Source organism: Puma concolor, chromosome C2, assembly GCF_028749965.1.
Source record: "Puma concolor isolate L17-30 chromosome C2, mPumCon1.1.hap2, whole genome shotgun sequence".
In the NCBI taxonomy this organism is placed as follows: domain Eukaryota; kingdom Metazoa; phylum Chordata; class Mammalia; order Carnivora; family Felidae; genus Puma; species Puma concolor.
Genome location: NC_141675.1, coordinates 85,309,472 through 85,335,615, shown reverse-complemented (window position 1 = coordinate 85,335,615; position 26,144 = coordinate 85,309,472). Strand labels below are relative to the sequence as shown.

General features: G+C 51.3%; 1 long non-coding RNA gene across 3 annotated transcripts; it reads left to right on the top strand.

Moving 5' to 3' along the window:
* Positions 1-4,840: 4,840 nt before the first annotated feature.
* LOC147577374 (uncharacterized) lies at positions 4,841-25,349 on the top strand. 3 transcript variants are annotated; one of them, XR_015240214.1, is made up of 6 exons: positions 4,841-4,919; positions 6,295-7,651; positions 9,639-10,849; positions 12,461-13,213; positions 21,705-21,829; positions 23,556-25,349. It is a non-coding gene; the product is annotated as an uncharacterized LOC147577374 (long non-coding RNA). The 3 variants fall into 3 exon arrangements; XR_015240215.1 differs by lacking the exon at positions 23,556-25,349 and having other exon boundaries at positions 6,295-6,626; positions 21,705-23,395; XR_015240213.1 differs by lacking the exon at positions 23,556-25,349 and having other exon boundaries at positions 21,705-23,395.
* Positions 25,350-26,144: the final 795 nt, after the last annotated feature.

The following is a 26,144-nucleotide window of genomic DNA, read 5'->3' as shown; positions in this document are numbered from 1 at the left end:
AAAAAAAGACACTTTGTGGGCAAGGGCTTAAAAGCTAGGGTCAGTCGCAACTCAACTTATCAAGATTTCTCTACAGGTGGCAGGGCTCAAGTTGGGTTTGGGTGTAAGAGTTGTGAGATCACAGGCGGTGTTGAAGGCACGAATAATCATGACTAGATATGAACAATTGACATTCCTTTAGCCCTTTACAGTTTGTAAAGTACTTTAACATCTATTATACCCCTTAATCCTCCCACCAAGCCCATGAGTGGATATTATCATCCCCATTTTGCCCATGGGAAACTAGGCTTAGAGAGTTCCAATGGTAGATCTGGGACATACGTGTCTTCTGGCTCTAAGTTTCGTCTTCACCCCACCCTCTGTCCTCCACACTCTGGGCTGCGTGAGGGGACCAATCCAACTAAAAGGGAAGAAGTACTCTAGAGAGCAATGGAAAACTATGGTGTTGAATTAAGGCTGAGCCAGACTGAGGAGGTCCAGTGAAGATTTCATGCAGAGGAAATAGGGAGCCATTGAAGGCTTTTGAGCAGGAGCGTCATAGGATACCAGTGGTAGGATCCACCAGTCTATAACTGGTGTGCACAGGGGCTTGGAAGGTAGAAAGGAGGAATATGGGAGTAGAGAGGCTGCGAGGTGGCTTCTGGAAGAACCCTGGGTCTCCCGATTTATTGTTAGTACCCAGGATGTTGTTGACTTCCTTCTTGGGATTCACCACTGGGCCCTGGAGTTGGAATTAGACACAACGGAACTATTCTGTCCCTTTCATTCGCTGTCTTTATTAATGAGCCAGTATCTCTGATGTTTGGCGCATGTGATTTTCGGCATTTCTGTTGTATGTCACCTCAGGGCCCCATCTCTAAGCAAAGCTGTGATTAAAACCATGCGCTAACATGATTTAGAGTTGGAGCAAACATCGACTTGACTTTTATTATAGCTAATGAATGTTTACTGAGAACCAACTACGCTCTGGGTGCTGTGCAAAGTCCCTCCGTTGGGGAGACCGGAGGAAGCGGTGGCAGAGAAGCTTGTTCAGGTGCTCCCTGTCTCAGGTGGGAGAGGAGGCGGGGAGGGAGGGTGTGGGGGAGGGGAAGGGGGGGGAGGTTAGACAGGGACTCAAAGAACGCCAGAGGGGACTACCAAGGCTGGCTCCTTTCACACCACGAGGACAAGGATTAGGCATGGATCCACCTGCGGCAGTGAATGTCCCACTCTGAGGTTGCCTTTGTCGTCTGATCAAAGGTTGTCTCGGAGCCCCAACAGCCCCAGCCCCAGCGAACTGCTCCTTTATGCTCTGAGGTGGCCAGCCCTCTGAAACTGGCTTCTCCAGAATATCGGGTTGGGAGTCTGTCTCCCGCCCCTCCTCCCTCAGATCTACTCCCCGGGGCCTGCAGCGGAGAGCCCCGCCCTCTAAGGGGAAGTCTGTGCTTCTAGGCGCAACAGGACGCCTGAGTCCAGCGTCACTGTGTGCCCTTGGGCAAGTTTTTTCTTCTCTTTGGTTCCTTCCTCTTTCAGAATCGGAGCGGCTGTAAAGATATGATGGTGATTTACTGCAGAATTGCAATGTACGTGCGTGCGTGCGTGTGACTTGCTGTTTAATAGGGTGCTAAGACAGCAGGGGGGCTGGCCTTTCTGTCCCCCACCCCCACACGTGTGGCTCTCATTACTGTCAGGAGGCCTTAAGTCGGGCCCCATGGAGATGAGAACAGACCCCTTAATTAGGCACCGTTCCCAGAGCGAGAGAGGGACCAGCCTGGGCCTGGCTGCCTGGCGTCGCGGGGAGCCCAGCCTGCAGGGCTGAAGGGGGGTGGGAGGGGGAGGCTGAGGGCCGGGGCATCTGAAGGACTCAGCAGGTTTACACTTCGCTGACCCGATGGATGAATGGGGCCCTGTCCACCCACATGGGGGCCTGGAATCTTCAATTATGGCAATTACATCAACAGGTCGGAAGGGCAGCACTTTCCACTGAAGAGGTTCAGGGCTTAAAAGAAAAATCCTAAAGCCACTGTTTTTTTGTTGTTTCTCTCTCTCTCTCTCTCTCTCTCTTTTAAAGGGATTGGGTCGATGGAAGAAGACCCCCATCTGCAGTCTAATTGGGCTGTGGGCAGAAAACAAAGATGTGGCACGTTTTGGGGGTAAGATGTGGCTGGCACGTGTTCACCCGCCTCTGGACTTCTGGCTCTTGTCTCAGTCGATTTTGTATTATAGTTCCCCGTACACGTGCATCTCCCCTGTCGTCTTCCTGAGGGTGGGACCTGGCACCTTCATCTCTGACGCTTCCCAGCATGCAGCGCAGTGGGCCCCAGTCCAGGCTGCACTGAACTGGCATCCGAGGGTGGGATGAGGACTTGGAGGCGTCATGCAGGCTCTCTGACCCTTGGTTTCCCTCTCTAAAAAATGGGCATGATGCTTTCTAGCCTTTCTCCTTCCAAACATTTTAAAGCAGACTGGTTCCGGCTACGTACTCAAGCTAACTGGATGTTTTTTTGTTTTTTTTTTTTTTTCTCTCAGCCACCCTGTCAGGTAGGTGAGACTCAAGTGAGTCTCCGGCACTAAGGGCATGGCCGTGACCTGGGAGCCTGCTAGAAATGCAGAATTTTAGGCTTCACCCCAGCCAGGCTGAATCCAAATCTGCATTTTTTACCAAACTCCCCAGGAAATTCGAGTGCACATTAGAGTTTGAGAAGCTCAGGGGCGCCTGGATGGCTCAGTGGGTTAAATGCCCCACTTCAGCTCAGATCATGATCTCGTGGTTCATGGGTTCGAACCCCACGTCGGGCTCTGTACTGACAGCCCAGAGCCTGGAGTCTGCTCTGGAATCTGTGTCTCCCCCTTTCTCTGCCCCTCCCATGCTCATTCTCTGTCTTTCTCTGTGTCTCAAAAATGAGTAAATGTTAAAATAATAATAATAAAAAAAAAAAGTTTGAGAAGCTCAGCTCTAGACTGAAGCTTGCATACAATAAGCATTAGTTGAGTGAGTGGACGAGAGTGAACCTTGTGGCCTTGCCCTCATCTACAAAATGGGGATGATGATATTTGTTCTTTCCTATATGACGGGTGCTGGGAGATCACATAAAGAAATACAGTGGACTCTGGAACAACACAGGTTTGAATCCACTTATACGCAGATTTTTTTAAGTAAATATACAGTGTTGCACTGTCAGTGTATTTTCTCTTCCTCCTTTCTTAATAACATTTTCTTTCCTTCAGCTTACTTTATTGTAAGAATACAGTATGTAACACATATAACATACAAAATATCGATACATCGACTATGTTGCCCATAAGGCTTCTGGTCAACAGTAGGGTATTAGTAGTTAAGATTTTGGGGAATCAAAAATTATACTCCGATTTTCAACTTTGAGGGGGGGTCAGTGCCCCTAAACCCTGCGTTGTTCAAGGGTCAACTGAAGTTTGTAATTATAAAGGTATTTTATCTGGTCACTCACGGGTCCATTCAGTAAACATTTGCCGAGAAGCTACTATAAGGTGGGTTTGGGGTTTGTACAATATCATTCCTGTTTGAGAACAATTTGAAGTATTCTCAAAGTCTGATTTTTTAAATTTTACTTACTTACTTTGAGAGACCGCACGCGCACAAGTGGGAGAGGGGCAGAGGGAGAAGGAGAGAGAATCCCAAGCAGGTTCTGTGCTGTCAGCACAGAGCCCAGCGCGGGGCTCAAACTCACAAACCCGTGAGATCGTGACCTGAGCCGAAATCAAGAGTTAGACGCTTCACTGACTGAGCCACCCAGGCACCCCCTACAAGCCTGAATTTTACGAGGAATAACTACAACAAAATGAGACGAGTGCTATCAAATAGCTATGCTCAATACAGGAGAGGGTAAGAGTGGGCAACAGTCTATTATGATTGTTGGGTGGGTTAGGAGAGGCTTCGCAGAGGGGGTAGCATGAAGCTTAGGTAGGCATGAGCCAGGTGAAGGAGGAGAGGGTCCTTCTAGATGGAGGCTTTGAGATATGAAAGTGGGGGGGGGGGGGATTGGGGGTGGCCTTTAGTCTTGAGGTCTAGTGAGAGTGACCAGAGTGAGAGTGTATTTGCAGAGGGTCCCGTGACTTGACTGGTAAGTATGGATGGGGTGGGGATGGGGGGAGTCTTGCTGCCTGTTTGGTTTCTTTGGGGCCCATTGTCTGGTTTATTTTAGGTTTCAGTCCTGTGTTGGGGTTATCAGCCTGAAAGTTATTGTCCGGCCTACACTGTTAACTGCCTAAGAGGAAGACATCGTTCTGGGTTTTTTTTTTTTTTTTGGTTTGTTTATTTGTTTTTCTTTTTATTCCTCACCTGCTCTAAGAGGTGATGGCTTACTGCCAACACCCATGTTCTACTTCTGAAGATTTTAAAATCTTTTTGTTTTGTAAGTTTTATTTATTTCGAGATGGAGAGAGAGACAGAGAGAGATTGAGCGTCCCAAGCAGGCTCTGCACTGTCAGAGCAGAGCCCAATGCGGGGCTCGAACTCACGAACCATGAGATCATGACCTGAGTTGAAGTCGGTCGCTTAACCTACTGAGCCACCCAGGGGCCCCTACATCTTAAGATTTTAACATCACGTGGAGTAGTGGGGGATTAGTTAAGGAACGGAAGTAGGCTTCCAGATATATGCGTTTTCTTTTTATGACCCAGTTGGGAGGGCAAGCTGGCACCTATGCTGAGAATTGAGATGTCAGCAGTTTAGGAAATGGCCAAAGCCCTCCTGCAGCACCAGTGACACATATCACCGTCCTGCTCCCCTGCTGCCACCCCACTGCGTCCACAGCAACAGCAGTCACGGGCTCAGGACGACATATGTGGCTCTCAGCCGCCAGCGGATGACAGAGTACAGATAGCAGAGACTCTGGTACATACGGAAGAGGCAGCTCTCACCCGAAGCAGCCAACGATGCCGCTGGGCTCTGCCTGCTCACGGTGGGTGAGACCAGAAGTGAGTGGGTGACGCCGTATGGATGCGTGCAGAAGTAGGCACATAGCAGAGCAGGTACAGGGTGTGGACTGAGCTCTCCTGGGTCAGGAGACTCTCAGCTTTGACATGAGGCTTGACTTTCTTTGCTCGTCCGGACTGGCTGTGTGCGTCTGCGTCGCCCGAATGCGACTCCATGATGGAGGGGGACGGACCCCAGCGCTGGGGGCTCTGGGGGCTCCTCAGTATGGCGGGAGAGTGGCTGGATGCTGGGGCTCCTTTTGCTCAGCTCAGAGGTAAAGGCAGGGACACCGTCTTGCTTGTATGGGACAGTGCCCTTGGGTGCTGAGTTAATATATAACCAAGCTTGCAAGAAGGTTTATCTGTTTGTCTCTGGCAAGGACATTTGGGCAAATGGCTTTCTGCCCCACTGCCTTCGGTATTAGTGTTTATTCTCTTTGGGCAAAGGAAAGAGATGATAGAAGTGTCCCATACCACTGGTCCCTTTTAGTTCTCCGTTGACACATAGGCGGCCGACTTTGTAAGAGGACAACCCTAGGGGGCTGTTGCTATGGGTGGAGCCTCGCCATAAGCTTGGGAAGCAGCACCATGCGGAGAATTTGCCTGAGATTTGCAGCCAGGTAGGACTGGATTCAAATCTGGACTCCTCCACGTATGAATTGTGATATTCGGGAAAGTAATTTACCGCTTCCCGCCTCAGTTTCCCCATCAGTACCACAGGAGTGACCTGCCCTTCTTGCTGGACTGGGGGGAGGGGGAGCAAAGGACACAGTGCAGAGACAGCTGCTGTGCTTGCTGGTTTGCTCCCCATGGGTGTGACCCAGGCCCCACTGGTCTAGAGATGGAGACTCGGAGGGCTTTCGGTTCATGAAAGCCATTTCAGTGTCAGCCGGGGCAAGCAAAGGAACCCAGCGTCAGCCCTGCAGCAGCCAGAAAAGGAAACTGCAGCCAGGAACGCCCCACCCTGCAGGGCCCCTGTGGCCACCACACCTGCCCTCAGACCCACACAGACACCACAGAAGAGGGAGCCCCGCCGCCCTCAAGTTTCCTGGACTCATTCTCGACACCCACTCTCACTCCGCCTGACCTGGCACTTGCTCTCCCAACTCCAGTTGCCCTGCCTTTCTGGGTTTAACCCCTGCCAGTTCCCTGCTCTCGTCTTGAGCCCACTCAAAAGTAACTCCGATCAAACACCCATGGCACAACTTTTACGGCCCCTGGTGCACCCGCTGCCCCTGTCAGTGGGGCCGGCAGCTGGGTGCCGCTGAAGAAGCCTCCTCCCTCTTCTGGGTGCTGTGTTGGCTTCCGGGGTGGCATTTCCTCCTTCCCTCTCTATTTCTTTTATTTTTTGTTTTGTTATAGCTGGGGAGGAGCAGTCTTTGAGGAGTTTTTGAGTGAACACGCCATATGCCTGTTTCATCACGAGTGCAAATCAGCAGGAGGAAAAAGGATGTCCTTAAAGTGACGTGAAGCCATCAAAGGAGCTCTCAGGCCCCCCTTCAGAAGGCAGAGGGGAAAAAAAAAACACCTGAGCAAGTTCCTGACATCAACATCTGAATCTTCCTCCTCTGAATGCTGTAGAGATGAAACGTTTCTCTCTCTGCTCTGAGCCTCAGTTTCTTTTTTTGTAAAATGAGGACGATAACGATTCCAGCGTAGGCAACTTCATCGGGTTGCTATCTGGACCACAGCAGGTACTGGATGTGAAAGTACTTGGTAGGCGACGCAGCCCCATGCACCTGACAGGGGCGGCCCACGTCAGGTCTCAGCCGCATTCTGGGTTGAGGTCTGTGTAGCCTCAACTAGGTCATTCCTGGCTGTGCGAAGCAGCCCCCTTTAGCGGCCCCCGAGTTTCCAGGACTGGAAAACAGATGAATTCCACGTGATCCCTTTCCTCAGGCTTTTCTCCCAGATGGGGTGTGCCTTGCGGGCGGTGAGGAAGCTTGAGGAATGCTCAAGGGTCCCTTTACGGGAAGTCTCCAGATGCGATCTCCTGTGGCAAACACCTGACCTGAGGACCCCAACTCCCATCATCGCCCTGTTAGAGGACGCAGACTGTGGGAGGTCATGTGGTGCTGCATACGTGACATTGCCTCCCCACGCGGGCAGGAAAAAGAAAGTCCTAAAGGGCACATAGTTATTATTCTGATTTCATAGACGAAGAAACCGAGGATAAGAAGGGTTAAGCTCCTCCTTCACATTTGCACGGCTAGTAAGAGGGAGATGTGGCATTTGAACTTGGGGCAGCCTGACTGCAAAGCCTTGACTGGTTCCTTTATATCACCACGTGTGATACAATGGTTGTCACGTGTGTAATAATGCTTGTCTCACAAGATGGAAAACTGCAGAGGGTCCGTGAAAGAAGGACGGACAATGTGCCGTGCAGTTTTAGAGGAGGGAGGGATCACTTCTGGTCAGAGAAATCCAGGAAACCTTCATTGAGGAGGTGGCTTTTGCCTCCAGGTCTTGAATAGGCCAGATTTGGACATTCAGAGATGTCTATTCTTCCCGTCAGTTGTCCCTTCTGCGGGCTGTGTGGCTGGCTTCCCACATCTGGTGAATCTTCGCAAAATCCATTTAGTCCCCAGCCTCATCCTCGTTTTCACTGTCCCCGCACAAGAGAAGTCCCGGAATACTGGGAACGGGAGAGGAAGTCACTCCGAACTGGGTTCGACTAAAGAACCTTCCTGGAACAGGCCCTGGGGAGAGGTCTGATGCGGTGGGTCAATTAAGAACCGGATTTTATTGCAGATTTATTGCAGCCTTCCTTCCTTCCTTCCTCCCTCCCTCGTGTCCTGAGTGCCTGCTCTCTGCCTAGGGCAGTGCTGAGTGCTGGGGACGGGGAGGTGGGGGCCCACTCTGACACAGTTTTTGGCCCCCGGGGAGTCTCAGTGTTTAATGATGGGAGGGATAAGGTTGCAGGGCCCCAGGGTCCCAGTGTTTGCCTAGAAATTCAAGAAGCCCCCAGGGTGGGGCAGGGTGACCCCGTTGAGGGGTGTGGGTAACTAGAGTAAAAGAAAATAAGCTGGCCATACAGAGCAGGGGGGGGGGGGGGCGGGAAGAGGGTGTTTGGGGGAGGGGCGGACGCGGAGGGGAGAAGCTTGCAGGGCAGCCAGAGGGGGAGGCCCGGGCCTGCTGCTGAGAGGGCTGAATGAGTCAGGAGCCGGGCAGCTGGCTCACCCAGAGGCCGCCCCACCGCACCTGGCCTTGCCCACAGCTGTGCTCCAGCGAGCGGCCCACGCCAGCAGCCAGCTTTCATCAGGGCAGCCAGAGCAGAACTTGGCTGCTTCACTGATTTTCTTCTGCCTCTCGCCGCCCACTCGGGGAGAGCTTGTAGAACGCGGCCTGTATCAGAGACGATTGGGTAAACCAAGGGTGAGAGACGCTGCACGACGTCCTTGCACCCGCTTCCTTCCCAGATGCAGGGGCCGCCAGCACAGGGCCTGAAGTTTCTCCGCCGACGTGTGCCCTTCAGCCGGCTCCGGGTCCTGCCCAGCCGCACCATGGCGGGTGGGGGGGGGGGGGTGCCTCGGCCCTGGAAGGATCTGAGGGTAGCTAGCTAGGCCAGCGGTTGCTAAACTGACAGATGGTTACCTGGGAAGCTTTGAAAAGTACACGGTGCCAGGCTCTGAGCCCAGACGTATGACTCAGTAGTCAGGGTCTCGTCCCTGTCCGGTTGTTGATTCTGCAGGTCCCACGCTCGGAGGGGTGGTCCCCTGGGGCCGGTGAGGCCCAGGCAGCACTTTCCTTCCTTGCGCTTGGCAACCAGCCTTTTCTTGTGAATTTATCGTTCTCATTAAGGGAATGGCTCTCAAAACCCGCTGAGAGGACCAACGCTATTGTGCTCCTGAATGCCGGGCTGACCGGCCAGGAGAGGGCTTCTGGGCTGGCTCTGTTCCATTTCATCATGGAGAAGGAGGCTTTCCCCCGGGGGTGGGCGAGTGTTGTCTGTTGCCTTGAGATGCTTCCCCTCAGCTGTGGGGAGAGCTGGTCAGCCAGAAATGTCCTCCCCAAGGGCTCAGGCCTACCCGGCCGAGAAGAGGGTCTGTGGACAGACGCTGCTGCCCGCCTCCCCTCGCGTGCCCCCATCCCAACCTCCAGGGCTGGCTAAAGAGCAGGCTGTCTCCTGGAGGAATTGAGACGTTGGGCATCTCTCTGGGAAGTCATTTTAAATCTCATTTCTAAGTCCCAAGAGGTGCTCAGCAAATGGATAGTAATGATTTTTATTCCATGTGCCCGAGATTTGCTCGTGCAGGCTTTCACGGGTTCGTTCCCTGTGACGCCCTGGGAGGAGAGGGGACAGGGGACCATCTTCCCATGCTGAGCTCAGAAAGGGAGTGGGCTCCCGAAGGGTTTGGTCCTAAAGGACCAAAAGTGTGTGTTAGGTACCGTCACATGGTTGAGAAAGAAAGAGAGGGAGAGAAGGAGGGCCAGAGGGGGAGAGAGAGAGATGGAAAGAGAGAGGGAGAGAAGAAACAACTGATAAAGCAAATGGGGTAAAATGTTAATAGTGAATCACCTGGCTAAAAACATACAGGTGGTTTTGACTCTTTTGACAATATTTTGAAGTTTTAAATTTATTTTCAAATAAAAACATCTTTGAAAAGGGGAGGTGGTTTATTCAAAGACATAGCAAGTTGATAGTGGGGCCCCTATCCACGTAAGGCTCACCTGTGACATCACCTCTGGATTTATTTATTTTTTAGACTCGACTTAAGTGCCAGTTCTCGAGTGAGCCTTCCCTGCCCTCCCAGACTAGACCGTGAACCCCGATTTCATGTACTTATCACAAGAGTTACGAGTGAATTATTTTCAATTTGATGCCTGTTTCTGCTGCTTGACGGTAAGCTCCTTGAGGACAGGACCTCATGTGCCTTGTCCCTGCCAGATCCCAAGGCTCTAGCACAGAGACTGGGATATAGTAGATGCCCAGCTAGTATTTGTTAAAAGGCCGAATGAGTGCGTGAGTGTCAGAGCGCGGCCCCGGATGTGCACAGGTGGACACACGCACAGGTGCGACCATGCTCGGGCTCTGCTCTCTTGTTCCATTGCTCTGTGTCATATGCCAGGATTTACAGGGCAGCTGGCAGGGTGGCATCATGCCTCTGGAAATGACATCTGGGAATGAATGACATCCTTTGGGAAGACAGGATGATGCTCCTTCCCAGCCAGTGCCTCCCTCCCCTCCCCACCTCAAGCCCAGAGGCTCTTCCGGGGGGGAGAAATGATGCTCTGGTAGCAGGTGGTGGAGGGATCCCAGAGACAGCAGGCTCCGAGAGGGGGGCAGGGATGCAGAGGGGAAACCGCTGCCTTTCCGGAAACAAAAGAGCCCTTTAAAGTCACTTGATATCATGTCTTCCTGCCCTGGGCCTCTGCCAAGCCTCCCTCTTCCTATTGTGGAGCAGCAGGGACCTCAGAGACCTGTATTTGCTCCCCTGCTGGTGCACTGCCCTGGGGACTGGGAGCAAGCGTCGTGCTGGCAGGCCTCCTGTGCCCACAGTGTGCCCGCTAACTGAAGAGTTCTGAGTTTAGGTTTTGATGGGTCACGCATCCACATATTTCAAAATCCAAAAGTGTGGGCACACGGGCGGCGAACGTCCCCCTTGCGCCTCGTCCTCCATCCATCCAGTTCTCCTTTGGGAAGGTTTTGGTTCTTAGGAATCCTTCTAGAGATAGTTGATGCACATACAAGGAGATATGCAGGTGCCCTGCAGGGGCAGAATTCCACATACACTGTTTCTATCTTGCTCTTTGCACTTAATGATGTGCATTTTACTTTCTCGGTTATGTCGTGTTCCGTGGGGTCGGTGTCCTGGGGACCCCGTGCTCCAGACTTCCCCTGTCATGCCGTGTGCATGAATCGCACACTTTTCTTCCTGGATTGTCCTGAGTATTGAGGACTGATGGAAAGTTACAGGTGAGAGGAACCTTACTCCTGTGCTGCTTGCTCAGGCTAGTGACCACTGGCCACAGGTGGCTCTTGGGCATTTGAAACATGGCTAGCCAGACTGGGATGTACTGTAACTGTCAAATCCTCAGTGAATTTTGAAGATTTAATTTTTTTAAAGTGTCAAATATCTTATCAGTAAATACATGTCTATATTTATCACAAGTTTAAAATATGATTTTTAAAAATCATCTTGGTTAAGTGGTTTTTTTTTTTTAACAATGTGGCTACTAGCGTATGTAAAATTACATAGATGGCTCACGTTTATAGGTGGCCAGGATGTTTCTAAGGGGCTATGCTTCCTTGGAGACTTGGAGCCCCGGGAGGGGGCTGGGGGTGGGAAGGAGCTAAATAGATCAGAAGGGGAGGGAGCTAAGGAGTGGAAGCAGATGGCTGGCAGCAGGGTGTTGAAAGCTCCCCGGGGCAGGGGGCAGGAGGACTGGGTTCTCGCCTGCCTCGGTGTGACTTTCTGGGGAGCCCCAGAACCAGCCTCCTCCCTTCTCAGTCTCCATTTCCTTCTGTGCGCAAGATGGTGGGCAGGATTTGAGAATGTTGCGTCTCTTCTCTATCCCTGAGCTAAAACAGCGCCCAGCGCAGGGCAGATGCTTGCTGAGTGAATGAATGAGTGAATGAATGAATGAATGAACGAGAATAGGAAGTGGAATGAAAAATGGGAGTTTCCTTTTCCAGGTTAAGTGTTAGCCTCATCAAAGAATCAGGACCTGGAGGCCCCCTAGAGATCGAAGGGTGCCTGGGACTATGAATCCAAGCCTCAGAATTGCAGGAGTGACCTTGCCCCAAGTCTCCCTGGGGTGTCGGTGGCAGACCCAGGACCACAACCAAAGCCCCGTCCAGAACAAAAAGGCTGTTACAAATTAGTAGCACTCTTGGGAATGTCTGCTGCGAATGCAGCTGGGCCGCGGCACCCCTCCTTCTCCCCTTCTAGCCATTTTCAGGGTGTGGGGCGACATGTCCTACTGCTATCAGGGGTCAGCGAGGGGGTTTTCATAGATTATATTGAAAGAATTACAATGGTGAGGGAAAGGAGCCGAGTTCCCACAGAGTGTCCGGTCACTCCTGTGGGGGGCTCTGGGAGCCGGGCCCGGCTGCCTCTTTCTCTCTGGGAAGCAGCACACACAGTTTTTAATAATTAAGTAACTTTAATTGTCCTGGGAAAGCCGAGCTCGCCTTGGGGCACGCTGCACAAACTCATAATTAATGTTACCAAGAGAGATTAGCAAAGGAGAACTGAGAAATGATTCACTTTTTAAAAAGCGCCTCACTGTTAAGCCTTATTATCCTAAGTTTAGAACCTCATTTATCTGCTTTGAGGGGGGGAAAAAAAAAGAGACCCAAGACCCAGAAACTAATGCATGTGAAATTAAAACTCCATGTCTTTGTAATCTCATTTAAAATCATCAGATGGGAAAATGTTGCCATTTATTGATCCCACTCTGGTGACCGAGGGAAGATTTAAGACAGAGGAACATAATTAATAAATAATAATGCATTAACAAAAACTCAAGCTTTTTCCTGTTATCCTGTTATCATCGCATTGTAGCTTTTTTTTTTTTTCAACAGCGTTTTCTCTCTGGCTGTCTACGAAAGACATCCCAAAGAATGCGTGATTACATCGAGTCATGCGAGGATTCTGGTGGGGTGTCCGGCCTATCAGTGTTTGGTGCGTATTTGATGAATTAATGAACGAGCGAGCACATTCATGCAAGATGGGAGGACTCTAGAAAGTTTCTTCCTCGCACAGACATGCCCAGGTGGTAGGAGCGGTGAGCCCGGCCCGTGCCTGGGGAAGGAGTCTGCGGTGGTGACGAAGGAGGGGGAAATACAGTAGGTGGGGGTGGGCGGGGCGAAGCCGTGAAAATTAGGAGTGGGTGTAAGCGCCAGGGCGCAGCGTGCAGCCAGCCACAGAAATCGGGCCTCTGCTGGCCCCTGTGCATAATTAGTAGCCAGAAATAGCACCTGATCGGTGGCCCGGAACGAGCAAGTGTGTTTCCGTGCAGGTCCTCATGTCTCCACAGCACTGCCCTGCTTTCTTCTTCCTTTCAGACAACAACTATTTGCATCCCAAGTGATGGGTGTCCCACTCTTTCCAAGCACCATTCTCCACAGGGATAGATGGAAACAGCTGGAACGGAGGGGGGAGACTTTGGCTGTAAACCTAGACAGAGGTTCTCTTCTTCTCTCTGAGCCTCAGTTTCCCCATCCACAAGACGGGAACCATGTTTGGGCTTCCCCGAGGCTCGACCGATGGTGTGGACGGCAGCTCCTTGGCAGGTGGGAAGAGGATACCAGAGATGCCTGGAGCCCCTTTTCCAGGTAGCTGTGGGGGAGGTTTTGTGATGCATGCTTCTTTCCTTCCGGCTTCTCCACAGCCTTGGTCCTAACCCAGGGGTTCGCTTCTCACCGTGTGCCCACCGGATCTGGCTCCGACAGCCCCTGTTCCCTCATCCTGGAGTGGGGGGAGCTGGAGGGGGATTTGCTTCCTGTGGCCACATGCGAGGACACTTTTCCTGAGAGCTTTGCTGTCCCTGAAATGTCACTCAATCCCGGGGGAGGCTGGTGGGTAAATAATGAGGAGGTCGCTGATTCAGCTCAAGATGTGTGACTCCTCTCAAGTTCTCTACGTGTGAGCAGACCACTTACAAAGAATGAAATCTTTTAAGATGTGAAGGAATGAAGCCATTCTCTTCCTGGGGCTGTCCCTTTGTGACCTCAGGCAAATTGTGTCTGCGGCCTTTGTTGCCTGAGGGGAGAGGGTAGAAGACGCCCCAGGGAGACTCCTTTAGAGCTTTTCCTGAGCACGTAGAAACTGAGGCACTGGGCACTGAGGTGCTGAAAGTGCCTGAGGCTGGGGAAAGCATTCAGACCTGCCGGTGGAGAGGAGGGGTACAGGGGGACAGGGCTCGCCATAGTCCCCCAGCCCGTTCTATACATTACACATTGCCAAGTTCTTTCCCATCCACGATCCCGTTTGATCCGCACGAAAATTCCAGGAAGGAGATATTACCATTCCCATTTTGCAGATGAGGAAACTGAGGTTTCTGAGATTTTAGGTGACCAACGACTCGAACCCGGGTTCTCAGACTCCCACCACTCTGCCCAATGAGAGGCTGCCCATCATAATCTTGATACTTTCTTCTGGCTCTTAAGTACTGTGATATGTTCCTTGTCTCGTCCAACATGTGACGCCATATATCTAATTGCTACCTTGGGGTTCAGACAACATTTTGTTTCATTCACTCATTTTTCTGGTCATCAGTCCATTGCCTTTTCAGCTTACATGCTTATATGTTCCGAGACTAGTACCCACTGTAGCTAGTCAGGATTGCTGACTCTGAGCCTCGGGCGAGGTGCGTGTTTTAGATTTCAGTTTGATCACACAGGCCAATAGTAGATAATCCGAGTTGTAAGAAAGAAGAGTAAAAAGTAAGCCCATCCCCTCTTGTTCTCTATACTCTGCCCCTGAGGGCTTCTCCCAGACACAACCACTGCTGTCAGTTTTCCATGCATCCTTGAGGTGGTTTATGCAAAGGCAAGAGCACACACAGGTATGTGTGTGTGTGTGTGTGTATGTGTGTGTGCTTCCCTTCTTCCAAAATGGCAGCATACTATAGGTACTAGGTCGTACTCTCTTGCTTATAAAACTCTATCAGGGAGATCGATCCATACCAGAACATAGAGAGTCATGCCAATCTTTCTACATGGCTGATTCACATTTCATTTTACTTAACCTACATCTCATTAAAAAAAAAAAATTAATGTTTATTTTTGAGAGAGAGAGGGAAAGCACGAGCAGGGGAGGGGCAGAGAGAGACAGAGACAGAAGCCGAAGCAGGCTCCAGGCTCTGAGCTGTCAGCACAGAGCCCAACGCAGGGCTCGAACCCACGAGCCATGAGATCATGACCTGAGCCAACGTCGGAAGCTCAACTGACTGAGTCACCCAGGCACCCCCATTTCATTTTTTAAAGCTACTTGCCTACTGATGGACACTGGGTTGTTTTTGTTATTTTGTTATTTTGCCATTCACATCGCCCCTTACCATCCAAGCCTTAATATTACGATTGCCTAGGAGTAGTCTGGTGCGGTGGAAATTGCTGGGGCCACAGGAGTGAGATATGAGAGTTCTATCCCATCTATATTACATTTGGTATTTGACTTGCAGCAAGTGCCTGCCTCCTTGGGCCTCAGTTTCACCATCTGTCAAGGGGGACACTGGGCCGATCTGGTGTCCTTCCAACCTGTCTCTGAACCGTTGAGTCTCCCCACACCCCAGAAGCAGCAGAGCTCCCCATCGAGGGTCAGCCAAGGCTGCGGCTGTGGGTGGGCTCCTCGGGGCTTGGTAACCTGTGAACCTCTCCCTTGCTGCGCTGATCTCAGTAATGCAATATCGAACCCAGTCAGGCAAGTTTGGCATTGCTCTCCCCTGGATCCAGTGTGATTCAAGGCCCATAGCGTGGCTTCCTTCCTCAATTAATGACTTGAGCGTTATGAATGACTAATCAGTTCAGCACTGAGAAGAACTGGGTGGCCAAGTAGGGGCTGGGGTGGCAGCGAGGCAGATGGGCTGGGTGTGGAGGGGGCTTTAGCCTCTCTGCCCTCTGCTCGAATGCCTTTGGGTCTTCATGCTTTCTTTTAAGGGGGGGGCCGAAGAGGGTCAGATGTCCTACCCAGACGCCAGGCTCCAGTGTCTCCTAGAGTACGTGTCCCTGGGTTGTTGTCCCTGTAAGCAAACTTCTCCAACCTCCTCTTCCGTCCTGCAGTGGGAAAGCCAAATGCTCATGGAGAAATCCCAGAGTGGAATCTGAGGCAGGATGGCTGGATACATCATTTGGTATGATATACTGTGTACCTAGGAAAAAGTTTTGAAATTAATCTCTTCCTGGGAGAAGGCATGACGTGGTGGTGGGGAGTGTTCTTTTTGCTACGCATCCCAGACGGACGGCCTCCTGGCTTCTCACCCTACTTATCTTAGGCAGCTTGCTGCAGATTCTAGGATTTCTGGGGACTGGAGGGAATACTTCTCCTCTAAAGCAAGGCGTCTGGCTTCACAGCCCACCCTACCTCACTCCACCCCCTTTCTTTCTTCACTGACCCCTTGCAGGCCGGAGCACCCAGCCCTCTGTTTTCTAGTGGTGGTTAGGCAACCACCCTTTGTGGTGGCCCCCGAGGGCACGCCTGGACCATTACTGCCCAGCCTATGTCCCCATGGGGCCTCACGCCCTGGCCTCACCTGGCCCTGTCCCCCAAATCTTAACCAGAGCTCCTCCACTCTGGACATTGTGTCCTGGCATGGGTCCCCCTCCTCTCCTCTGCCACCAGGTTGAGCACTCCCTCGGAGCTCCCCGACTCCTTGGAGAAGGAGAAAGAGAGACCTGCTGGTCTCTCTTCTTCGGCTTCATTTAGAAACTGTTCTCTTGACTGGCACACGAGATGTGCCACCTCAGCCTGTGCCATTTGGAACTCAGGCCACAGGAAATCTCTGAGCATCCTGTGTGTGTGTTGGGCCACCTGTCTCCAGCAACATGTGCTGGGCCCTGTCTCTGGGGTTTGTATTGGGACACTTGCCCTGGCCCTTTCACAGGCAATCAACTCATCGGGATGGGGGGGGGGAGTTCTCTAAATTTTCCTTTCTTCCCAACATATTTCCTTTCCAGGGCTTCATGGGCCCATGTGCCCTCTTGAGGTTGAAAGGCATCAACATTTAACCAGTGCTGTGCCCAATGCAGACGTTCCATTGTTGAATGAATGGATGGGTGCGTGGTTCTTATCTTGGGCAATGTCACCTTCCCTTCACCTCTAAAACCTTAAAGTTGCCTTTTGCTACATTACCTGGACCAGCCAGCTGCTCAGTCCTCCATCACTTTCTTGGGCACAACTCTGCCTTCCTCGGGGCAATGGCAGCCAAGTTCATCACATCAGAAGTTCACTGGCTTCCCGACCTGATTGAGTGCAGTTGGATTTTGTGCAAATCATCTTCAGCTAAAATCTTTAATGATTTAGGATGAGTCGCCCTACTTGGCCTTTTTCTAGGAATCCCACCCACAAATTTGCTTTAAGATGAGAACCTCCCCAAGAGGGAGGTGCATACCCCAAAAAGTGCTCTCTGCGCAGCCCCCCCCCCTTCTGCTCAGTGGCTCTGGACTCTGGGCCTTGGGTTTCTGCCTTTCCCCCATAGTATTGGTGCCCTGGGCCTATGGGTGCACAGGCCCTGCTCCTCAGTGAAGAGGTGCTGCTTGGGGATGAAATACACACCAACATGTGTATTTCCTGAGACTAGAGAAGAAAGCTAATGCATTGCCTACTTTAAGATTAACAAGCTATTTGACTAAAGAGATTTTTTTTTTCCTTTCTGTTCTCCACTTCATCCCCTTTCTTTCGGGTGCTTTTCACACCAAGTCACTGAAATCACAGGGTATGGGAGGTATTTTTCTCTTTAGAAATCCTTTTTCAGGCAACTATGTCAAGAATGTTTTCATACTTTGGGTCGGATGGGGAGGGAGGAAAAAAAAAAGGGCTTAATCCCCCCAGATGGGTATTTCTCTGAAAACAGACATGCAAATGTTGGGCTTGTCAAACCCTAAAATGTTTTCTTTATTCTTGAGAATTATGGCAGACTGCCTGCTGAGCCTGGGAGATCTGACAACTGAAGGAGGGAGCAAGCAGAGTGTGGGAAAGGGCAGGCAGCGGAGGCAGAGGCACGCGCCAGATCAGCCAAAGACAAGGGACAACCGTTCTATGCCCTGTGCTGCAGACTATCCCTTCTGGCCCCCTCACGTTCTGTTGGGGGGAAGCTTACCTTTCAGGAACTGGGGGTGAGGATACAGAGCGAAGCTAGATGCAGGCTCAGGAACATCCTTGCCTTTGCTCTGCCCGTGGGAGGCTAGCCTGCGTGCTCCCTCCAGGAGCGGAAGCTCGTGCCTGACAACCCGAGTGTAACATAGAGACATAGAAATCGGTCATGCATGCAGTCGTCACCTGAGGCTTCTGCTGAGACCTGGGGGATGGGAGAGGGGGCAGACTGAGCAAATGCTTCCTCTGGGCTACTAAATAATTGCAAAGCCCTTCACTGAGACCTTGCCACCCCTAGGTGATGAGTTCTCAGCTCTGTGGGAGAGAGAGACAAGAAAACATGCATGTTAGCGCAAGGCAGCCTGGGCCGAATGCATGAAGAGAGGTGCAAACATTCCCCACCCCACCCCACCCCCCAAATATGGTTCAACCATTTACAGCAGGTGAGAAAATGGCTTTAAGATATTTTATTGCATCCGGAGCTCTAGAGAAGAACGATTCTAAGTCTTTTAGGCTTCAGTTTCTCCTTCTCCTGGCCTTTTGCCTAATGAAATTATGGAAACAGGGCAGGGGTAACCCACTCTGCATGGATGGGGGTGCTTGGATTGGGTACAAGTCTCACCAAGGCCGCAGGAAGAACCATGGAGTGGCCTGCTATCTACCTCTCTGGGTTGTTTTGAGAATCAAATGAGGGAATGGTTATGATTATATTTTGTATGTTATAAATCAGTAAATAACTAAAGAGTAGAGTTACTTCTTTGAGAATTACTGCCTTGAAAGCCCTAATGATGCCTTCAATTTACCGAGCAACTACTATATTCCAGGCATCGTCTAGGGTGTAACGTAAGCTTGATGGGGGTCAGGACTTGGTCTTGTCCCTGGTATAGCCCTAGGGCCTAGAGAGAGCTGGTCTGAAGAATAGTAATTCTTCAACAGCTATTTTGTAGAGATTGGAAAAGTGATCTCCAATCCTGACAGTCCCCTGGGACTTTGGCCCTGCTCTGGGATCTGGAAGCTTGGAAAGGTTGAGCAGTCTTTCCTAGGTTGGGATCAGAGTTGAGTCCATCTGTCTGTGAAGTTTAGGCCCTTTCTATGATGTCTGGATCACCTTGGGGCCTCTGGGTCATCTGTCTCCTGACTTTGTTGGGTTTAGTTGTCGTTGGCAAAGTAGGCGGCTGTGCCGGCAAAATGTGGGGGTCACAGGGGCAGCCTCGGGGACAGGCAGGTTCTTCCTTTCTGGTTCTGTGGACCAGACAGGTCCACCCCAATTAACTGCAGAAGTGCCCTGGACTCTTCTTTTCAGGAACAGATGAAATAGTATCTGGGGTAGGTGGGAAAATGGTCCCTCAAAGGCATTCACCACCTCGTCTCTGGAATCTGTGGATATACTGTTACATGTGAAGGGGAATTAAGGTTGCAGGTGGAATTAAGGTTGCTCATCAACTGACCTTGAGATGGGGAGATTGTCTTGGCTTATCCAAGGGGCCCCCAGTGTAATCACAGGGATCCTTTTTTTTTTTTTTTTTAATGTTTATTTATTTTTGAGACACAGAGACACAGAGGATGAATGGGAGAGGGTCAGAGAGAGAGGGAGACACAGAATCCGAAGCAGGCTCCAGGCTCTGAGCTGTCAGCACAGATCCCGACGCAGGGCTCCAACTCACGGACCGTGAGATCATGACCTGAGCTGAAGTCGGACGCCCAACCAACTGAGCCACCCAGGCGGCCCATAGGGATCCTTTCAATGGGGAAGAGGGAGGCAAGGGAGACCATGTCAGAGTGATGTGATGTGATGTGAGGAAAACTTGCTTGGCCACTGCTGGCTTTGAGGATGGAGGAAGGGACCACAGACCAAGACCAAGGGACCAACAGACCCCACCCTCCCCACCCCCTGGTCTAGAAGCTGGAAAAAACAAGAAAACAGATGGTCTCCTAGAGCTTCCAGAAAGGACCCAACCTCGTCAAAACCCTGATTTTCACCCAGTGAGACCCATGTCAGACTTCTGAGAGCCAGTGCCATCAGAGAATTGGAAACTAATACAGCATCTTAGCCAGGAGCAGGCCTCAGGAGGGTTTAGCCTGTGCCGTGGACTCAGGGACAGACATGGTGGAGGCAGACGTAACTCTCCCAGGCTTTCCGGAAACCCCCTCTTGCTCCGGCTCTAGTGCAGCCCGCAGGTGCCAGAGGCTTTGAGCACTGTCGTGGAGATGCTCTGACTGCACTTCCCTCTGGGCCGCCTCACGAACCTCTCACTCTCTGTCCCGGGACTGTCTGCTCTGTAGCATTGACATTTACCAGTGTGTATCCTGGAACCGCACGGGACTGCCCGTGACCGCGGGGGCACAGGAACGTAGCGATAAGTGCTTTCCCCTTTCAGTGCTTGGGTGGGCAGTTCTGAGATGCTTTCCACAAGGCTTTTCAGGAGTTCCCCAGGAAGGGTGCCAGGTGGAAGCCGCCTCAGGAATGCATCTTTGTATGTCTCCCTTCTTCCTTGTTTCCCTCTCAACTGGATCTCACTCCTGCCCCCTGGGATCATCGCCAGAATGAATACCTGGATGGGAACTTTTGTTTCCAGCCCTGCCTTTGGAGGAAACTGCTGAGACCATATGCTGAACAGAACAGCTGTTCATCTAGTATTTGCTCAGAAGTATGTCCCCCGCCCAGCCTCACAGAGCCGCGAGGGGCTCGCGAGGGCCAGAGTAGCGGGTGGTAGGGCACCCTGGGACATGCTGAGAGCAGCACAGCTGTAGACGACCCTGCCTAGGGTCTTGGCTGAGGATACTTCCTGGTCCAGTTAGAGACGGATGAAATCTGCAGGGGTCGTTTCCAGGCTCTTGGGGATACCACAGGCCCTGCTGGTGTGGTCACCCGAGTCCCCTAACTCTCGTGGGCTTCCCTTAGAACGTGCCCACGTTTGCTATCATTCCGGGCAGATGTGCTTCTGATGAACTTACTGACACCCTTAGCAAGCAGGCTACAAAATGGGGGATTTGTGGGCGGCTGGGAAGCTGGGAGCCTCCCGGCCCCACGGCTGGGCAGCTGTTCCCAGGGCTGGCTGAGCATGTCTCTGCAGTGGGCTCCTTCCCTACCCCCACCGGAGGCTGCCTCTGTCACGCTGATAGGCCAAGCTGCCTCTTGGATCTGCGGCTTTCCTACCAACCATGCCCAGAACAGATGGAAACGGATCTCTTGGGCATCTCCAGCTGATGCGGATTTCACAGCAGGAGGAAGAGAGTGGGGGCAGCAGACAACCCAGCCCCTTCCCACGGCCACTTGGGAGGCCACACTGGTTGTTCAGCTGTCCACCCTCTCTCGTTGCGAAAGAGGTGGGGCTTGGGGTGGGGATCCATTTCAGCGGTAGTGAGCCTAGCAGCTAGAAATTCCAAATACCCCAGTTCCTTACGGTTTTTAGCCAGAGCTCCAAGGGGACCCCTTACCTTGCCAGAGCAGAGTTTCGGGCCTCCCTGCATAGCACTGCTGCACAAAGGGCTAGACTAGTCTCTAGGGTCCCCCCCCTCCACCCCCCCACCTTGTAACCTGTGTTCTATGCTCCCATCCCAGTCTCCTGCACAAGCACATCCGCTATATCCCTCTACACCTGGCCCGGATACCACTTTCTCCAGGAAGCTGCCCCCTTCTGCTCCCCTCCCCCATTTTGGCAGTAATGTATCCCTCTTGCCTTGGTGGGGCCCAAAGTCTCCATCAGTGTGGCTCAGATGAAATCAGTCGCTTTATGCCTGGGGTCATAATTACTCCTGTGCTTGGTCATGTCTCATTGGCAGGGTCCTTTCTAGAGCAGGGAATCTTCTTTCTTGGCTTCATAGTTCCCATGGGAGGGGCCTGGTAATGTTTCTTTTGGTCTGGTTGGTTTTGTTTTTATTTTTAATGAGTGCCTATGAAAAAACTGATGCCAAAAGCTGCTTTCCCCCCAAACCCCGTCTCAGCCCCACCTTGGGCTGCGATAAAAAAATGCCATTGACCATGTGGCTTAAACCATAAACATCTATTTCTCACAGTCTTCAGGGCTGGGAAGACCAAGATCAAGGTGCCAGCAAATCCAGATCGCTGTCCGTCGGGAACCCTCCTCTTGATTTGAAGGCTGTGTCCTCACATGGCAGAGAGAGATGTCCTCCTTATAAGGGTACGAATCCTATCATGGGAGCTCTACCCTCATGACCTCATTTAAACCTACTTAACCTCTCAAAGGCCCCACCTTCGAGTACCATCACACTGGGGATTAGAGTTTCGACGTATGATATATGCGGGGACACAAACATTCAGTCCACAGCCCATCCTGTAATCGTGACAACCTCTGTAACAAATATTGAGAATTCTGTTCAAAACAACTCTCTTCTGGGTGCCAGCCGTGTTACGGGCCTGGGGAGCTGGAGAGAGGTATTCAGTGGTGGCCGAGACCCTGTCCCTGCCCTCCGGGAGCTTCCGGACTGATGGACTTGCTGCTGCCCCCAGACGACCTGTGTCTTGTCATCATCGCCAGGATGGCTGGGGGCTGCGGGAAGGGGGCAGAGGCGTCCGGGGGCGGGCGTGCCACCGTCTGCGGGCTCAGGGCAGCTCCGTCCCCGTCACCAACTCTGGCCCGCCCGCCTCGGCTTAGAAGATACAGTCCCATGTGGACACCAAGTGACAGCTGAGAAGCCTCTTCCTCCTGTTGGTTGGTTTGTTTATTGTCTTATTCAGGCCTTTCGAGGCTTTACAAGTCCCCAAGAACTTGAAGTTTTGTCATGTTTTCAGATGATGCATGTGAGTGTAGAGTTGTGCTGTCCAAATGTCCAAATGGTAACTGCCAGACACATACGCATTTACATTTGTTTCAGTTAATTAAATGCAGTGCAATTTATTTTCACTATTTAAATTTTTTTCATGTGTATTTATTTTTGAGAGAGAAAGAGACAGAGCGTGAGCAGGGGAGGGGCAGAGAGAGAGGGAGACACAGAATCCGAAGCGGGCTGTAGGCTTTCAGCTGTCAGCACAGAACCTGACGCGGGGCTCGAGCCCACGGACCGTGAGATCATGATCTCACCCGAAGTCGGACGCTTAACCCACTGAGCCACCCAGGCGCCCCAGAGGCAATACAATTTTAATTTCAGTTTTTCAGTCACATCATCCGCATTTCACGTGGGTGCTAACCTCATGTGGCGAGCTGCTACCACATTGGGCAGCGCAGAATAGAACGGTCCCATCAGCCCCGAATGTTCTGTTGGATAGCTTTGGTACAGAAAGTTGCTTTCTTGCCATTTGTTCTTAGCTTTTAATTTTTTAAAGAGTTAGCTACGTCTGGTCTTCTTAAATGACCCCCCCTCTTTGGTGTCTCCTCACATAATTTTTTGAGGACTCGAGCTGTTAGTGTTGACGGTAATACCCTGCAGGCCCAGCCCCACCTTCACTGTTACGTGTTTCATCAGCTTGGCCTTTCTGTGCCCCGCTCTCCCTGGGCTGGTGATATTGTCCATCTTGCCTCTCAAACCTCTGTCAGAACAAATGCAAAGGGCTTTAGGCTGGCCAGAAGAAAACATAGCTGAGATCCCACGTAGCGAAAGTGATAATGATCTTTTGGTACCTGGGGAGAGGCTGCCCTTGCTTGGGACAGATCACACTTGACCCGGTGCCCTCCCCTCGGGTGGGGTTGCGAAGGCAACCAGTTGTCTGGGGGCCCACTTTTCTCCATTTCAGCCAGAACGCTTTAAAACACAGCACCTACCTGATGAGTTGGAGAGATCGTCTAGACAAGCTTCATCTGAGTTATATCGTAACATATTATTACCATAGTACATTGTATTGTACTTTTCTTCCGGGTAAATGTAATTCCTTTTACATTTACTACTACGTGCATCCTTTTGATATTCCAGGAAGAAAAGGGGACATCTTCGGTGGGGCAGCCAATGCAACTTCCACGGTAGTTTTCGGCCGGCTGGGAGCCCATGCTTGTGTAATGCTGTCAGGACAGCATGCAGAGAATGTCACTCACTGCAGGACCCCACTGACACCAGGGCAGTCACGATATAGCCAAACCCCATGCCAAGGGACACCAAAGACGAAAGCCTCCGTGGGCCACATCATTCGCCTGCAACATCCCTCAAAGTGTAGTGGCTTGTATACCTGGTCACTGTTAGTAGTAGGCATAGAGAGATGACAGACACAGATTCTTGTCCTCCGGCCATAAAACCAGCTGCCTAGAATTTGGCGAAGTGACCAGTTTTGCTGAAATAAAAACCTCGGTTTTACGCGGAAGTGATTCACTGCTCTGCATCCAACATCAACACGCTTCCTGCTTCCCCTGTGTCTTTGAATCCAGATGTTGGCTTAATACATCCACAGAGCTCCTCCCAGATGCTGGGCACCGGGCTCGGTGCTGAGAGGGATCCAGAGATAATCCGTGAGGGCCGAGGGCCCGGGAGCTGACGGTCCATGATGGAGATTCCACCTGTGTCCAATGATGGAGCAGACCGTCACCAGCCCTCTCGGTGTGGCCCCCCAGACCAGAGCCACTGGGAAAGAGCACAGACGTGCCGAAGAACCATCAGACTCAGAGCTGGCAAAGTGTCTTTAGGGCTTTGCTCTCCAGTGGGTTGGGCCAACCTTCTCGAGGGGTCCTTGCCTCAAGACTCCCTAAGGTTCTGAGTGGCCTCGGTGGCTGGTGTTTGACAGGCATATGGGGAGAGGCCCATGCCTGCTCTCCCAGAATTCTGTGTTCCTCTGTATCCTTGGCAGGGTCAGAAGACAGAAACCATTTCTCACAGTCTCAGCAAATGTCAGCCCCGGAAAAGGCCCCGAAGAGGGTTTAATCCAGTCTCCCTCATTTGTGGCAACTGAGGCCCAAAGAAAGAAAGCAGGGATGCAGCCTATCTTGGAGAACTCAGGGTTTACATTATTGCTTTTAAGGTATCCGAAGAAGAACGCAGAGCCGGACGAGGGCCCTGCCGCCTGCGGCACATTCACAGAGATACTCTGTCAAGGGAAGGAAGGGAAAAAACAACAGCGAACAAGCCATCTATTCTTGTCTGTGCCATTTTCCCATGTCAGGAGCAGACTGTGCTGAAAAATTTAGGTTTTCTGCTTTCATGCTTCCTTTCACTGCACTCTGGACAAAATGCCTTTCTTTCCCCCCTTTTCTTTGGCGGGATCCTGACCAAGGCTGTAGAAAAAGAATCTTTTTAAGAACATATATATCTATCTATCGATATACATTCAGCCCCTGACAGTGACACGGAACTGTAGTGCCTCTTAATTACCCAGGAAGTGACAAGGTCAAGAGGTGTCTGAAAGCCGCCTTGTGCTTCTGGGCATTGGTTTCTCACCATTGTCGCCGCTTCACAAGCTGGAGTGGGGGCCATGGCGCCTGGTTTTTGTCCACTGTTTGGAGTTCTTCTTTCTTCCTTCCTCACTTTTTTTTTTTTTTTTTTTTTAATTTGAAAAGAAACTTCTGGCATTTGGGGTATTGATTGAAAATTCGTAAAGGCAGGACGCGTTTCGGGTTGGCTGACCAGTGATAATTGCTGCTTGCGCGCTTGAGGAGGGGGTCAGCTTCCCGCAGCAACACCCTCTCCTGATGCCCCCATTCTCTGGCTCCTCTCCCACTTTCTTCCTATTATCTCTGGGCTTTCCGGGAGAAAATGACAATTAAAGAGAAATGTTCATGCCCACGTGTAGTCACTGGCTATATTTATGAGGCACAGAGCAGTTTGTGCCCTTTGTGCTTCGTGCAGAGTTTTGAGGCAGATAGTAGTGTGTTTTATTTTTTTATTTTTTTTTCAACGTTTATTTATTTTTGGGACAGAGAGAGACAGAGCATGAACGGGGGAGGGGCAGAGAGAGAGGGAGACACAGAATCGGAAACAGGCTCCAGGCTCTGAGCCATCAGCCCAGAGCCCGACGCGGGGCTCGAACTCACGGACCGCAAGATCGTGACCTGAGCTGAAGTCGGACGCTTAACCGACTGCGCCACCCAGGCGCCCCAATAGTAGTGTGTTTTAAAGGAGGGGAGCTGAGGCTTTGAGTCACGGTCACCAAGAAATCATATCATAAATACCAAAGTAGAACCGTTGGTGTTTCTGAAAACTTTGGATCAAAGTTTTAGAAATTCCTGGAAAGGGTTGTCAGCTTCTATTTGGGGAGTAGAGAAGCCAGAGCCTTCTCTAGATAACTCAGAAAAATGAGTGGTGCACAGAGGCTTACCTGAATACTTTGTTCTTCAGTAAAACCTATGGAAAGGGATTATATTCCCAGAGCAGAGAAATGGTCACTTACTGGACTGATAACAGAGGAGGTCTTCAAAATGCTGCCATGTCCTAATGGATGAGACTTTTGACTAAAAAAAGTCAGAGCCCACAGCATGCAGGTCTCCAAACCTTCATTTTCCTTGTCATTGGAGCGACCTGTGCAAACATAAATCTGGAATCCTCTGCAGCTCTTAGGAAGCAGTCAGGGGCATAGCATTT